Source organism: Triticum aestivum, chromosome 7A, assembly GCF_018294505.1.
Source record: "Triticum aestivum cultivar Chinese Spring chromosome 7A, IWGSC CS RefSeq v2.1, whole genome shotgun sequence".
NCBI classification, from domain to species: domain Eukaryota; kingdom Viridiplantae; phylum Streptophyta; class Magnoliopsida; order Poales; family Poaceae; genus Triticum; species Triticum aestivum.
The window spans coordinates 3,345,116-3,360,265 of record NC_057812.1 but is presented as its reverse complement, the minus strand read 5'-3'; positions in this window follow the sequence as shown (position 1 = coordinate 3,360,265).

Below are 15,150 nucleotides of genomic sequence, written 5' to 3'. Positions count from 1 at the left end.
TTGAGCCTCTAGTTGACTAGCTCGTTGATCAATAGATGGTTACAGTTTCCTGAACATGGACATTGGATGTCATTCATAACGGGATCACATCATTAGGAGAATGATGTGATGGACGAGACCCAATCCTAAGCCTAGCACAAAGATCGTGTAGTTCGTATGCTAAAGCTTTTCTAATGTCAAGTATCATTTCCTTAGACCATGAGATTGTGCAACTCCCGGATACCGTAGGAATGCTTTGGGTGTACCAAACGTCACAACGTAACTGGGTGACTATAAAGGTGCATTACAGGTATCTCCGAAAGTGTCTGTTGGGCTGGCACGAATCGAGACTGGGATTTGTCACTCCGTGTAAGCGGAGAGTTATCTCTGGGCCCACTCGGTAGGACATCATCATATGCGCAATGTGACCAAGGAGTTGATCATGGGATGATGTGTTACAAAACGAGTAAAGAGACTTGCCGGCAACGAGATTGAACAAGGTATCAGATACCGACGATCGAATCTCGGGCAAGTACAATACCGCTAGACAAAGGGAATTGTATACAGGATTGATTAAGTCCTTGACATCGTGGTTCATCCGATGAGATCATCGTGGAACATGTGGGAGCCAACATGGGTATCCAGATCCCGCTGTTGGTTATTGACCGGAGAACGTCTCGGTCATGTCTGCATGTCTCCCGAACCTGTAGGGTCTACACACTTAAGGTTCGATGACGCTAGGGTTGTAAAGGAAGCTTGTATGTGGTTACCGAATGTTGTTCGGAGTCCCAGATGAGATCCCGGACGTCACGAGGAGTTCCGGAATAGTCCGGAGGTAAAGATTTATATATGGGAAGTCCTGTTTTGGTCACCGGAAAATTTTCGGGGTTTATTGGTAACGTACCGGGACCACCGGGAGGGTCCCGGGGGTCCACCAAGTGGGGCCACCAGCCCCACTAAGGCCCATGCGCCTAGAAGGGGAGAGGGGGAAAACCCTAAGGGCAGATGGGCCCTAAGGCCCATATACCCTGCGCCTCCCTCTCCTCCCCCTGGTGGCCGCCACCCTTAGATGGGATTGGGGCTGCTGCCCCTCTAGGGGTGGGAACCCTAGAGGGGGCGCAGCCTCCTCCCCTTCCCCTATATATATGAGGCCTAGGGCTGCCCCAAAAGATAGGTGATTCAATCTCTCGTTGGTGCAGCCCTGCGTCTCTTCTTCCTCCTCTTCTGTGGTGCTTGGCGAAGCCCTGCAGGATAGCCACGCTCCTCCACCACCACCACGCCGTTGTGCTGCTGCTGGATGGAGTCTTCCTCAACCTCTCCCTCTCTCCTTGCTGGATCAAGGCTTGGGAGACATCACCGGGCTGTACGTGTGTTGAACGCGGAGGTGCCGTGCGTTCGGCACTTGGTCATCGGTGATTTGAATCACGACGAGTACGACCCCATCAACCCCATTCACTTGAACACTTCCGCTTAGCGATCTACAAGGGTATGTACATGCACTCTCCTTCCCCTCGTTGCTAGTCTCTCCATAGATAGATCTTGGTGACACGTAGGAAAATTTTGAATTTCTGCTACGTTCCCCAACACGTAGTTCACTTCTCCAGTACACAATCAGCATAGTCGTGGACCCTAGCTAATATTTATGGCCCTTGCACGGGGGACGATCGTATCACATACACTAACTGGTTATACGAGCTGGACATCCCACATAACCAAGATTGGCTGCTTTTGGGCGATTTTAACTACATTAGAGCACCCGACAATCGTAACAAACCGGGCGGTAGTACTCAGGATATGTTCACGTTCAATGACATCATCCGACACCAAAACCTTATTGAGTTACCTGTTAAAGGACGCACATACACATGGAGCAACATGCAACATGACCCGCTCTTAGAACAACTGGACTGGTTTTTTACGTCCATCCATTGGACAAATATTTACCCTAAAACTCTAGTCAAGCCGCATGGAAAACCAGTTTCGGACCACATCCCTTGCATTGTCTCGATCAAGACCAAGATTCCCCGTTGCAAACTATTCAGATTCGAGTCCTATTGGATTCAACACCCCGGCTTCATGGATACTGTCAAAAATACTTGGGACAAACCGGTGAGATCACAAAATGCTGCTACAATTCTTTGCCGCAAGTTCAAAGCCCTCAGGCATGCTCTCAAAACTTGGAGTAAATCAATCTCCCGCCTATTGGTTGCCATCAATAACTGCAATAGAGTCCTATCTGACATGGATGAACTAGAAAATAAAAGAACCCTTTCCACTCCTGAATTCAACTTCAGACGCATTCTCAAGAAGCACCTGCTCCGGCTTCTTAAATATCAGAAACAATACTAGAAAAAAGGTGTACAATTCGTTGGGTCAAATTTGGAGATGAAAACACGAAACTTTTCCAAGCAATTGCTACTGAACGTTATCGCAAGAACAACATTGCTTGCTTTCAAGACAGTGATGGCACCCAAGTTGATGATCACCCAAGCAAAGAAGCACTTTTGTTCCAAACTTATAAAACTCGTCTTGGGACAGTATCACCCACTGAAATGAAATTTGATCTGCCTGCCCTCATTCAACATGCTAACAATTTGGATCATCTAACGACACCTTTCACACACGAGGAGATTGATGCGGTAATAAAAGAGATGCCCTCTGACCGAGCGCCTAGCCCGGATGGCTTCAGTGGGGCTTTCCTTAAAGCTTGCTGGCCCATAATTAAGCATGATTTCTATGCCCTTTGCGACCAATTCCATGCTGGCGATCTAGATCTTACAAGCATCAACGATGGGCTTATCACACTCATCCCGAAGATCAACTCACCTGAAACTGTCAAGGATTATCGCCCAATCACCCTCCTTAACTGCCGTCTCAAGCTAATCACTAAGCTATTGGCCGATCGCCTCCAAAAGGTTATACAGCAACTCATCCACCGCAACCAATATGGTTTCATCAAGGGCCGGACCATCAAAGATTGCATGGCATGGACATATCAATACATACACCAATGCCACGCATCCCGGAAGCCAATAGTTCTTCTCAAGCTTGACTTTGCCAAAGCTTTCGACACAATTGGACACAGGCCTATGATTAACATAATGAGATGCATGGGCTTTAATGATAAATGGATCAACTGGATTGAATGCATATTCTCCTCGGGCCGCTCTTCAGTTCTACTTAACGGTGTTCCTGGTCGGCATTTTCTCTCTAAGTGTGGAGTCCGCCAGGGGGATCCCCTCTCCCTGCTACTTTTCGTCCTGGCAGCTGACCTACTCCAAGCGGCAATCAACGACGCCTTCCGCCGGGGCTTGATTGAACTGCCTTTCCCTTGCACTGGTCAAAGAGATTACCCCGTTATACAATACGCTGACGACACGATCTTGGCCTTGCCAGCATGTCCTAGACAAGCCGCTCTAATCAAACAAATCCTCGCTGATTACGCTACTTCCATTGGGCTTAAGATCAATTTCCACAAGTCCACCTTGATTCCCATCAATCTTGACCCTGCAATGACAACTGAACTGGCCCACATCTTTGGATGCAATGTCGGCTCTATGCCCTTTACGTACTTGGGTCTGCCCATGGGTACCTCCAAGCCCTCTGTTGATGACTTCATGCCTCTAGTCTGCAGTACTGAACGTCGCCTCACCGCCACCATCTCCATGATGTCGTATGGAGGCAAACTATCCTGGCTGAATGCTTTGGTCACCTCTTTGCTCATATATGCCCTATGTACACTCAAAGTGCACCCAAAGATATTGGAGATGATTGACAAAATCAGACGAAGATGTCTCTGGACGAAGAAAACTGAGCAAGGAGACAAGTGCAATTCTCTGGCATCCTGGGATTTGGTGTGCAGACCTAAAAAACATGGTGGTCTCAGAGTGATCAATCTCTCCATCAAAAATGAAGCCCTGCTCCTCAAGTTCTTACACAAATTCTACAACAAACAAGACGTCCCATGGGTACAGCTTCTCTGGAGCACCTACTACACTGATAAAATCCCACATGCAGCTGACGCAGTGGGGTCCTTTTGGTGGCGCGACGTTCTCAAGCTCACTCCTAAGTATCGAGGGGTGAGTCATGTGCAGGTGGTCGATGGCACGACAGCTCTCGCCTGGAAGGATTTATGGCCAGACGAGACACTAGAGACCTCACATCCCAGAGCATTCTCTTACGTTCTGCATGAAGACGCCTCTGTGAAAAACTTTTTGGGGAGTTCATCACTGCATGAAACCTTCCACCTTCCCCTCTCACCTGAAACCTTCGAGGAAGTGTGCGACATCCAAACGATCGCCAGACTGCAGCCCTCGGCAACCACCAATGACATCTGGCACTGCATTTGGGGGAAGCCTGACTTCAGAGCTGCGAATTACTATAAATTCTGCTTTCGGGAGTTGCAAGCCCACCCCCTATTCCGATTACTCTGGAGCTCAAAATGCACCATGAAGATCAAAGTGTTTGGATGGTTGCTTCTGCATGACAGGCTAAACACTCGAAACATGCTTAAACGAAGGCACTACAACATTGGAGATGATCTCAGCTGTCTACTTTGTGGGCAAAACATCGAAGAGACGATTGATCATATGATTTTTACCTGCCACTTTAGCCAAGCCTGCTGGAACAAACTTCATATTGACTGGCCAGCTCTTCCATCGCGTCTTGATGTGGTCCTCCGTGCCCGAGACATAACTCGTAGACCTTTCTTTCTTGAGATCTTCTTCACTGCCTCCTGGAGCCTTTGGAAAGAAAGGAATAACAACCATTTCAGGGGGGTTGCACCCTCCCAAGCAAGCTGGCTAAAGAGGTTCGTGGGAGACTTTGATCTCTTGCGTCATAGGGTACGTGAGGAGCAAGCTGGAAGTATTACCACCATTTGTAACAGCCTCATTTGAGGCCACGCTGCCTAAAGCCCACACCTTTGTAACTAGTTTTTCTTAACTAGGGCTTACCCCCACCCCCCACCCAACATGTTGTGTTGGGGGGGGGGGGTGCAAATGATGTAACATATGTAAACACCCTTGTGATATATATACAAAAACAGTAGGAGCCTCTCCTACTGTCCTTCCCCTCAAAAAAATACCATTTGGCATTCTTGCTTATATGTTTGATTGACCTCTATTTCTTGTAAAGTGGTTGTGGCAGGACCAAGGGAATGATATCTGTGGATACTACGTTTGCGAGTCCATCCGCCACACGACCTATGAGCGGGGCTACTATGCCGAACAATATGAAGTGAGTAAATAACAATATTCACAATTTTATTTTATTACCATCATTTGTGTTGAGTTTCATTCATTCATATATATATGTATTGACCCCCTTCTTCAAATTAGATGTTCCGGATGCGGGATGAACTCCTAGCACCAGATCGCATGCGAGCAATTCAAGAGGAATTGGCGGCATTCTTTCTTGACCACGTGATCGCTGAAGACGGAGAATACTATGTGGACCATGCGTCCGTAATTTAGGAGATTATATTTGTAAGAGATAATTATTGTATATATGTAGCCGGTAGTGTCGGATAGATAGTTCGACCAATCTCTCGGAGAAGGAGAGGTGGTCGATATCACTTCTCTCCATATGCATATATGTTCATGACAATCTTCTGTTTCCTTCGTTTGCTTACTAGCTAGCTAGCGTGTCTAGTCCTCTCTATACGTATGTATAGTACGTAGCGTCGACCAAGCACGGACATAAGAGAGGACACTTCTCTCTATTAATTAGCTAGCTAACACAATATATGAAATACCTAAATTAACCCCCCAAAACCCCCACCCCCCCTTCAAAAAAAAACAAAAACCCCAGCCACAGAAATGCTGACGCGTGGATGCTTATTGGTCCCGGTTGGTGCCACCAACCGGGACCAAAGGCCCTCCTGCCTGGGCTCAACGCACAGGCGACGTGGAGGCCCATCTGTCCCGGTTCTGGTTAAAACCAGGACTAAAGGGTCAGGGCATTAGTAACGACCCTTTAGTCCCGGTTCAGGAACCGGGACAAAAGGCCCTTACGAACCGGGACAATAGGCCCGTTTTCTACTAGTGGCTAAATCTGTCCTTGACTCATGTCAGGCTAATTCGTTGTGCTACCGATCTCAATTGCCGCCGGCGGTGCACTGCTCTTGAACTTGATCTTGAACTTGATCTGCAACACGAGGATGTCTGGGGCGCCGGCCCTAGGCTTGTTGGTGGTGGCCTTCTTCTTCGTGGGAGTTGGTCGGCCGGCTGGCTGTGCTCGCATGGTCATGCAGTGACTGGCGGCTTGGCCGGTCAGCGGCGGCGGAACTTGGCCGGTGGCAGCGGAAATTTTCTGTATGGATCCCGGGGCGGCGGCCCTGGAGGGTGGCGGCCGGTGAAGCTAGGGCTTCCCGCGGCGGCATGGCGTGGTGCAGTCCTTGTCCAAGGCGGATCTGTGACGGCGATCTACTATGGATTGGTTTCGATCAGAGACGGTGACAAGCGCGCGGGATCCTTCTCGGCGGCTCTCGCGGCTTGGCGAGGCGGGGTTGGAGCCCTCCTCCTAGCCTCCAGTGGTTGCACACTCAGGGAGTGGCCGGTGCGCCAGGGATCCCACGGTGGCACTGTTGCTGCGGTTGGTCGCCGGATCTAGGCGGCTGGATCTGGGGCTTTGAAGGCGGTCAAGATGCTGCACAGGTTGTTGGGTGGATTTCTTGGGACGGATCCGGGTGAAAACCTGGTCTTCGGTCGATGGCCGGAGCCGGTGATGACGATGCCCTTATCATCGTTTCCTTCATGAAGGCATCATCGAGGTGAAGCTCCCAACTCCACTCAATACCTCCGGGGGAAACCCTAGATCAGCTGATCAGATGTTGGCGGCAATCATGTGTCGTAACCCCCTTGGGGGCGGCATTCTTGGAGGTGCACTCGGCTTCGCGAGACCAGCGGACGGCTTCTTTGGTGGAGTGGTGCTTCATCCATACATTGATGGCGACGGATCTTAACGACATGGCGCAGTGTAGATTCGGAGTTCAATGTGGGAGGATGGACTCGCGCAGGAGGATGACGCTGTGGCGTCGATGGCAGAGAGAGCTGGCACGGTAGATGCAACAATACACCTCTAAAGATGGACTCGTGGCAGGTGGCTGCGGCGGCTTCATACCCGGCAGGCGTCCTGATTGAGGAGTGCGCCGGACTGGTAGATGCCCCATACCTGGCAGGCGTCCTGGTTGGGACCTCAGGTCTTAGATGTTTAGGTTTGGCTGTGATGTCTGTTTGGTATTAGGCCCAAGCTATCAGTGCCCCTTCATCAATTGGATAGGTGTAGCGACAATTGTTTCTTAGACGGTGGCTTCAGTCTTATTGTTATATGCCATTGTAAGGTACTGTGAAAATAATTAATAAAGTGGCCGCATGCATCGCTCAGATGCAGAGGTCAAAATCATCCTCCTTTTTTAACAAAGGCTAAAAATTAAATGCCTGACCCATCACGCTAATGGCGGATGGTATCCGCATCAGACTACCCCGACGTCGTACGTCGCCCCTTTTTTCTTTCGAAAAGTCTAACGCCCACACGTGTGGGCGTTTGGCAACTCGCCCACACGTATGGATCCTCGCCCAACCAATTCTGCACGAATCTTTGCGCGTTCTAGCAGTTTTTGTGTGCCACGTAGGACTAAGCTGGTGTGTGGGCATTTATCCGGTCGCCCACACGTCCTTTTCTCACCACACGGAGGGCTGGTGTGTGGGCGTTTAGCAATTCTCCCACACACTAGTTTCACGCACGCAGAGGGGGCTTGTGTGTGGGCGTTTATCACTTCGCCCACACGCCCGTCTCCTAGCCCATGCCCAAAGCTGATAGTTGCCATATGTTTCTGCAGGTATATGGCAACTACCCTAGCTTTGCTTGTAAGTAGATGGCAACTCTTTTGTACCCGAGTTGCCATGTGTTTTTGCATGGTACATGGCAACTGCCGTAGCGTGCACGTAAGCAGATGGCAACTCTTTCTTTTACATGGCAACTGCCCTAGCGTGCTTGTGAGCACATGGCAACTCTCTCTTTTACCCAAACAAGTTTTTTTGCCATGCTTTCTTGTAGTGCTACATGGCAACTGCCTAGTGTTTAGTGGGTGGCAACTCCTAAAGTTTTGAAATCTTGGCAACTGCAGTAGATCAGACCATACATGGCAACTGCAGTTGAGCAACCATGGCAACTGTAGTTTTCCGACATGGCAACCAAAGTTCACCGACATGGCAACTGCGATTAAACGAACATGGACGAGGGTCTGGACAATGGCAACTGCTGGACGTGCGGTGACTGTAACGCGGGTGTGCGGGACCACGAGGTACGAGGCCTGACGTACGGGGCATGTGGGCATTATCTATTTCGCCCACACGCATGCGTGTGAGAGGGATCGGGAGGGGAAAAAAGAGGTGTGTGGGCATTACTTTTTTTGCCCACACGTGCGTGTGTGGGCAGTTCCTCTTATACACCACACAAAATTGAAGGAAATATGCCCTAGAGGCAATAATAAAGTTATTATTTATTTCCTTATATCATGATAAATGTTTATTATTCATGCTAGAATTGTATTAACCGGAAACATAATACATGTGTGAATACATAGACAAACTTAGTGTGACTAGTATGCCTCTACTTGACTAGCTCGTTAATCAAAGATGGTTATATTTCCTAACCATGAACAAGGTGTTGTTATTTGATTAACGAGGTCACATCATTAGTTGAATGATCTGATTGACATGACCCATTTCATTAGCTTAGCACCCGATCGTTTAGTATGTTGCTATTGCTTTCTTCATGACTTATACATGTTCCTATGACTATGAGATTATGCAAATCCCGTTTATCGGAGGAACACTTTGTGTGCTACCAAACGTCACAACGTAACTGGGTGATTATAAAGGAGCTCTACAGGTGTCTCCAAAGGTAGATGTTGGGTTGGCGTATTTCGAGATTAGGATTTGTCACTCCAATTGTCGGAGAGGTATCTCTGGGCCCTCTCGGTAATGCACATCACATAAGCCTTGCAAGCATTGTGACTAATGTGTTAGTTGCGAGATGATGTATTACGGAACGAGTAAAGAGACTTGCCGGTAACGAGATTGAACTAGGTATTGGATACCGACGATCGAATCTCGGGCAAGTAACATACCGATGACAAAGGGAACAACGTATGTTGTTATGCGGTCTGACCGATAAAGATCTTCATAGAATATGTAGGAGCCAATATGGGCATCCAGGTCCCGCTATTGGTTATTGACCGGAGATGTGTCTCAGTCATGTCTACATTGTTCTCGAACCGTAGGGTCCGCACGCTTAACGTTACGATGATAGTTATTATGAGTTTATGCATTTTGATGTACCGAAGTTAGTTCGGAGTCCCGGATGTGATCACGGACATGACGAGGAGTCTCGAAATGGTCGAGACGTAAAGATTGATATATTGGAAGCCTGTATTTGGATATCGGAAGTGTTCCGGGTGAAATCGGGATTTTACCGGAGTACCGGGAGGTTACCGGAACCCCCCGGGAACCATATGGCCCTTAATGGGCTTTAGTGGAAAGGAGAAAGGGGCAGCCCAAAGTGGCCGCGCGCCTCCCCCCTGCCCTAGTCCTATTAGGACTAGGAGAGGTGGTCGGCCCTCCTCTCTCTCTTTCCCCCTTGGGAGTCCTAGTCCAACTAGGATTGGGGGGGCGGGGGGGGGGGGGGGGGGGGGGGGGGGGGAGTCCTACTCCCGGTAGGAGTAGGACTCCTCCTGCGCCCTCCTCCTGGCCGGCCGCACCCTCCCCCTTGGCTCCTTTATATACGGAGGCAGGGGCACCTCTAGACACAAGTTGATCATTGAGATCGTTCCTTAGCCGTGTGCGGTGCCCCCTGCCACCATATTCCACCTCGATCATATCGTTGTAGTGCTTAGGCGAAGCCCTGCGTCGGTAGAACATCAAGATCGTCACCACGCCGTCGTGCTGACGGAACTCCTCCCCGAAGCTTTGCTGGATCGGAGCCCGGGGATCGTCATCGAGCTGTACGTGTGCTAAGAACTCGGAGGTGCCGGAGTAACGGTGCTTGGATCGGTCGGATCGGGAAGAAGACATACGACTACTTCCTCTACGTTGTGTCAACGCTTCCGTTGCGATCTACAAGGGTACGTAGATCAGACTCTCCCCCTCGTTGCTATGCATCACCATGATCTTGCATGTGCGTAGGAAATTTTTTGAAATTACTACGTTCCCCAACAAAAATGTGTGGGCAGCCCCCCTAACGCCCACACGTGTGGCACTTATCGGTGTCCATTTCGAGAACACTAACGCCCACACGTGTGGGCGTTACCCAACTCGCCCGCACGCCTGGATCATCGTTCACTGTCTTTTGCACGAATCTTGACACGAAAAGATGGATTTGGTGTGTCACGTAGGACGGGGCTGGTGTGTGGGCGTTGGAAAGTTTGCCCACACGCCCACACCATGCTGTTTGCCAGCTGCGTTGTGTGGGCGAATTGCTTTTCGCTCACACAGCCACCACCTAGGTCATGCGCGTGTGGGCGAACTGCTTTTCGCCCACACGATACTCCTACCTTGTGGATGGCAACTGCAGTTACGCGAACGTGGCAACTCGGTACACACACATGGCAACTGTGATTCTTTGCTACATGGCAACTGCAGTTACACGAACGTGGCAACTCGGTACACACACATGGCAACTGTGATTCTTTGCTACACGTCAACTGCAGTTGCGCGTACGTGGCAACCAGATAAACACACATGAACACTGTGATTAATAATACATGGCAACTATAGTTGGACCACACGTGGCAACTAGGTAAACACACATGGCAACTATTGTTTTGACCATATGTGGCAAGTAGTTAATCACACACGGCAACTATGGTTTGATTACACGCGGCAACTACCATAAATTAGACATGGCAACTATAGTTAACCAAAACAGATAGAGTTGCCATGCTTTTACAACTACACTTGCCATCCCAGATAACTAAATCTGCCAACCAGGATGGCAACTAAATCGTCGTCCCGCGGGGCACCTAACGTAGCTGCATCAGGACGTGTGGCCATTTTTGCTTCATGCCACACGCACGGGGTGGAGATGAGTATTACTTGTTGGCGTGTGGCACGAAGTAGCCGCGTCCACACATGTGGACAATTCTAATGTCCGTCCACACACAGCCCGTGTGGGCTGCCTTCTGCTCACACCACACATGGTGTGTGGGCGTATGTCGTATATGTCACACATGTGACTCGAACCCAGCCCGCACAGAACAAGGCCACATGCACCAACCGGCTCACCTAGCGATGCATTGTTTTTTATAGATAAGGAACATACCATTTTATCTGGTTTAGATACGAAACCGGCCCAGGCATTTGTATTCCTATACTGGACCATCTCTTTTGGGCCGCAAGCCATATGCATTGGCTTAAGGAGTTAGCGAAAAATATTACGCTTCACTAAAGGATGGAACTCACAACCACTCTCCGTGTCCATAACTGAACAACGAAATCTATCAAGTCTTATTTCTGCTTAGAAACTTGATCGGGACAATGAAAAGCTGATATTGCCTGGACTATAGCCATGCTGCTCAGCCGTAGTTTGATTTCAGGTTTGTTGGTCTTGTTAGATGCAGAGCCTTGGAAGATTATGGTCTTCTCTCATTCTCATTTTTGGGTGTATATTCTCTTCTAAACAATATATACATTGCATATAGGCGAGGAGAAGTAGAGAAGTAGTGTACGGCTTGGAGAAAGATGTGAGCAATCAGCAGGCATGAATTTGACCAGGTTTACGTGCTTGTCTTCAAGATAAGGTATTCTTTCTACTGGGATTTGACTTACAGTTCTAAAAGTTTGTTGAGCAAAGTATCAATGGAGTATGTAGCTGCAACCTCAAAATTTTATGTCAACTGGACTTTAGATGAAAAACGGACACCTCTGCTTCTCGAGTGGTGCCTTCTTGTTGTATGCAAAATAAAATATTGTACTTTATAAAACCGAATCGTCTGTTCAATAATGGTTGTTGACTAGCAAATTTGCTCAAAGGCTTTCCATTTTTCCATCCATTGAACCATAATTGAGAAGATTATGTGAAATTATTTGAGTTGATTCATCCTGGCTAATTTTCTTACTGTCATATGAAGTACAAAATATCAAAGTTCTACATTTTTGCCATGGAGAGACGTGATGTGAGAGAGGAAAATTAGCAATTGCCCGCGATATACTTGGCGTCATTGCTCACTTTTGCTCCGTAGCGAAGCACAAACGTATAGGTTAGGAAGAAGGAGAGATGAGGTGAGTTCCTGAAATTCACCATCCATCCAAGCATCAGAAAAGGGGAGCATTACCATTCAACGGGCTAAAGAATTAACATGTTAATCTCTTTTTAAGTGGAATTAACCCGTTAGTATTTGATGAATAACTTTGAACTAGCTACTATTTCTAAAATGTAGTATCATGTTGAAATAGAGGACGTGTATCTGGGGTTTTGAGTCATGCTTATTTAGCTTAGACGTGTGATTTTTTTTTTCTCCAGTTGCAACACACGGACATATTTGCTAGTATAATACTTACAGATCAAGCCGCCATGAGGGTCCCCACTCGAGCTCAGGGACAGGATGCCGCCGGTGCCGGCTCCGTCTCTGGGCGACCTCGGTGGCACCAGCCGCCGGAAGAAACATTGGCTCGTCGCCTCTCCGACATCTTTCTCTCACGCCTCCTCTGCTCCGGAGAGACGCCTGCGGCCACAGATCAGACGGGCACCAAACGTCGGCTGCGATTTATTAACTTTTTTTTCCGGGACTCTCTTCCCATAATTCTTTTTCACAAACGCCCCTAAAATATCTTTTTTGGAAACACGCATTCACAGCATGATGGAGCTGCGTACGTCAACCGGCTCCACGTCCGTCAAATCTGTTTTTGGTCTGACAGCTCGTAACCATTTTCACACCTTTACAACTTGTCTCGTGTTGCAAAGTAAAGATCACATCATGACTATTGTTGCAAAAAATTTGATTCCGGTGCTCCATCAGGCACACTTCCACCACTACTTTCCTAGCATCCACGACCACATGTTCGAGCTCGGGGAGTTACCGCCCCTCTCTTCTCCTATTCTATTGTCGTAGGCCTTGCCATGCTCGAAACCAAGCTCGCGCCCGAGCGCCATGGGGGTCTGATGGCATGCGCCGCTGCCAAGTTTCCAGCCGCGCCTCGTGCTCCATGCACGCCCGCAGGGCCTGATGCATGCCCATGCGATGGTTCGGTGCCCTAACGCATGCTCCTCCAGCGAGCCGTTGTACACTCCGTTGCAACGATGGTGTTGCAAACGACGACAACTGCAACAAGGGAGAAGAGAGCTCAGATGATTTTTTTTGCCACAAGGACCCTATTGCAATTGCAAGAAGGCTATTGTCGCATGAGCCACGTAGCTTTTATTCAACAAGGCTCATGTTGCAGGATGTTTCTACAACAAGAGTCACATTGAAATCATCGTGTGTGCAGATCAGACAGCTCGCTAGCCGGCCGATCTTTCATGAAGATCAGCCGGCCAACATGTAGCACACCCAATTCTTTTTTAAGAGAACTTACCTCGTGGTCGGCCCTACGCGTTGGCCAGATGATATTTTGAAAAGATCCGTCACCTCTGCAACCGTTGGATGGAGCCACGAATAGATATCCGATCTTTGCAACATGAGCCTTGTTGCGCTCGGCCTTTCGCAATAGGAGCTTTGTTGCAACTTTCTTGCACAGTTTTTTCGATCTCAACGATAGGAGCCTTCTTGATATCGACTTTTTGCAACATAAGCCTTGTTGCAAATTTCCCATACCATTTTTTCCTTTGATATCCACAGTAGGAGTTTGGTTGCGCTCAGTCTTCTACAACAAGAGCCTTGTTCCAATCTTTCGTGAACCGTTTTTTTCTTCGACCTCTGCAATAGGAGCCTTGTTGTGCTCGGCCTTCTGCAACAAGAGCCTTGTTGCATTCTTTGACATTCTCTTCTTTGTCCTCCAGGCCTTCTCCGAGGGGACCCCTATCGCTCCCATGAGAGGGGTGGAGCCACTGCGACGGACTTGGCCATCATGGCGATCGGGCACAGAACAAGTTATATTCACCGTTGTAGCGCCTCACATGGAGAGACTTGTTAGGGTTACAAGAGAAGCTTGTGGTCCAGGAGGACCGAGCAGCTAGCATAGCCGGTGGTGGGTTGCATACGATCGATGATATGCCATGTATCCTACCTAGATCAGAGGGGGAAGTCTCGGGGGAGACACATAGAGCAGCTCACGGCGACCGCAGGCCGGATGTGCACCAAACTTCGGCCGCGGTTTGTTAACTCGTTTTTTTGGGTGACTGACTCTGCTCCCGTAATTCTTTTTCAGAAACACCCAAAAATTACCTTTATTGAAAATGTGCATTCACCCCATGAAGGAGTTGTGTGTGTCGACTGCCGTCACGTCCATCAGATCTATTTTTTTGATCAAATGGCTTGTAACCATTTCCGCATCTTTAGTCGAAATCTAACGCACCGTCCCATTTCGTCCGACCGGGTACGTTTGGGCCCGCGTGGACAGAAACGTGGTCCAACGCGCTGATGCACATGGACGAGGGTCTGTTTGGACCGAACTTTGGTCCAAATTTTGGCTGGATTTGCGTCTTCGCGGACACACGGGACATCCGTGGCATCCTCCCCTGGCCTTGGATGGCATGCTACTGGGTCTTCCTTTTGATGGACTCTATGGTGGCGGTGGTGGCTTCGCCTCTTGATGGTGTAGGTGTCAAGGGGTCTAGTGGCGGGTGTCCCTGGAACGTTCTCTTTCGAAGGAAGTGGTGGCGCCCATATCTGATACGAATGGGCTAGACTTCATCACGGTGGTGACCTAGGTGCTTTGTGAGATGCGGAAGGATTCTTAGCAAAAGCACATGCGAAGGCAATGCTTGCGAGTTCCCCTTTCTTCCTGAGGACATAGTCGGAGATCCCCTCCTTTTGCGTGGGCTCCGGGTGAAAACCCTTGTTTGTCTATCAGACTCGACATCGGCGATGCTTTGAGCTGTTAGCCTTCTAGGAGTGTTCTCGCGGAGGAGCTCAGGCGCTGCAGATTGGGCCGTGGTTGTGCGTTCAGACCATCCTATGCTCTTGTTGCGCAGCGTCTTCATGTCGTTGTTGTGCCTTTGTGCATCTTTTCG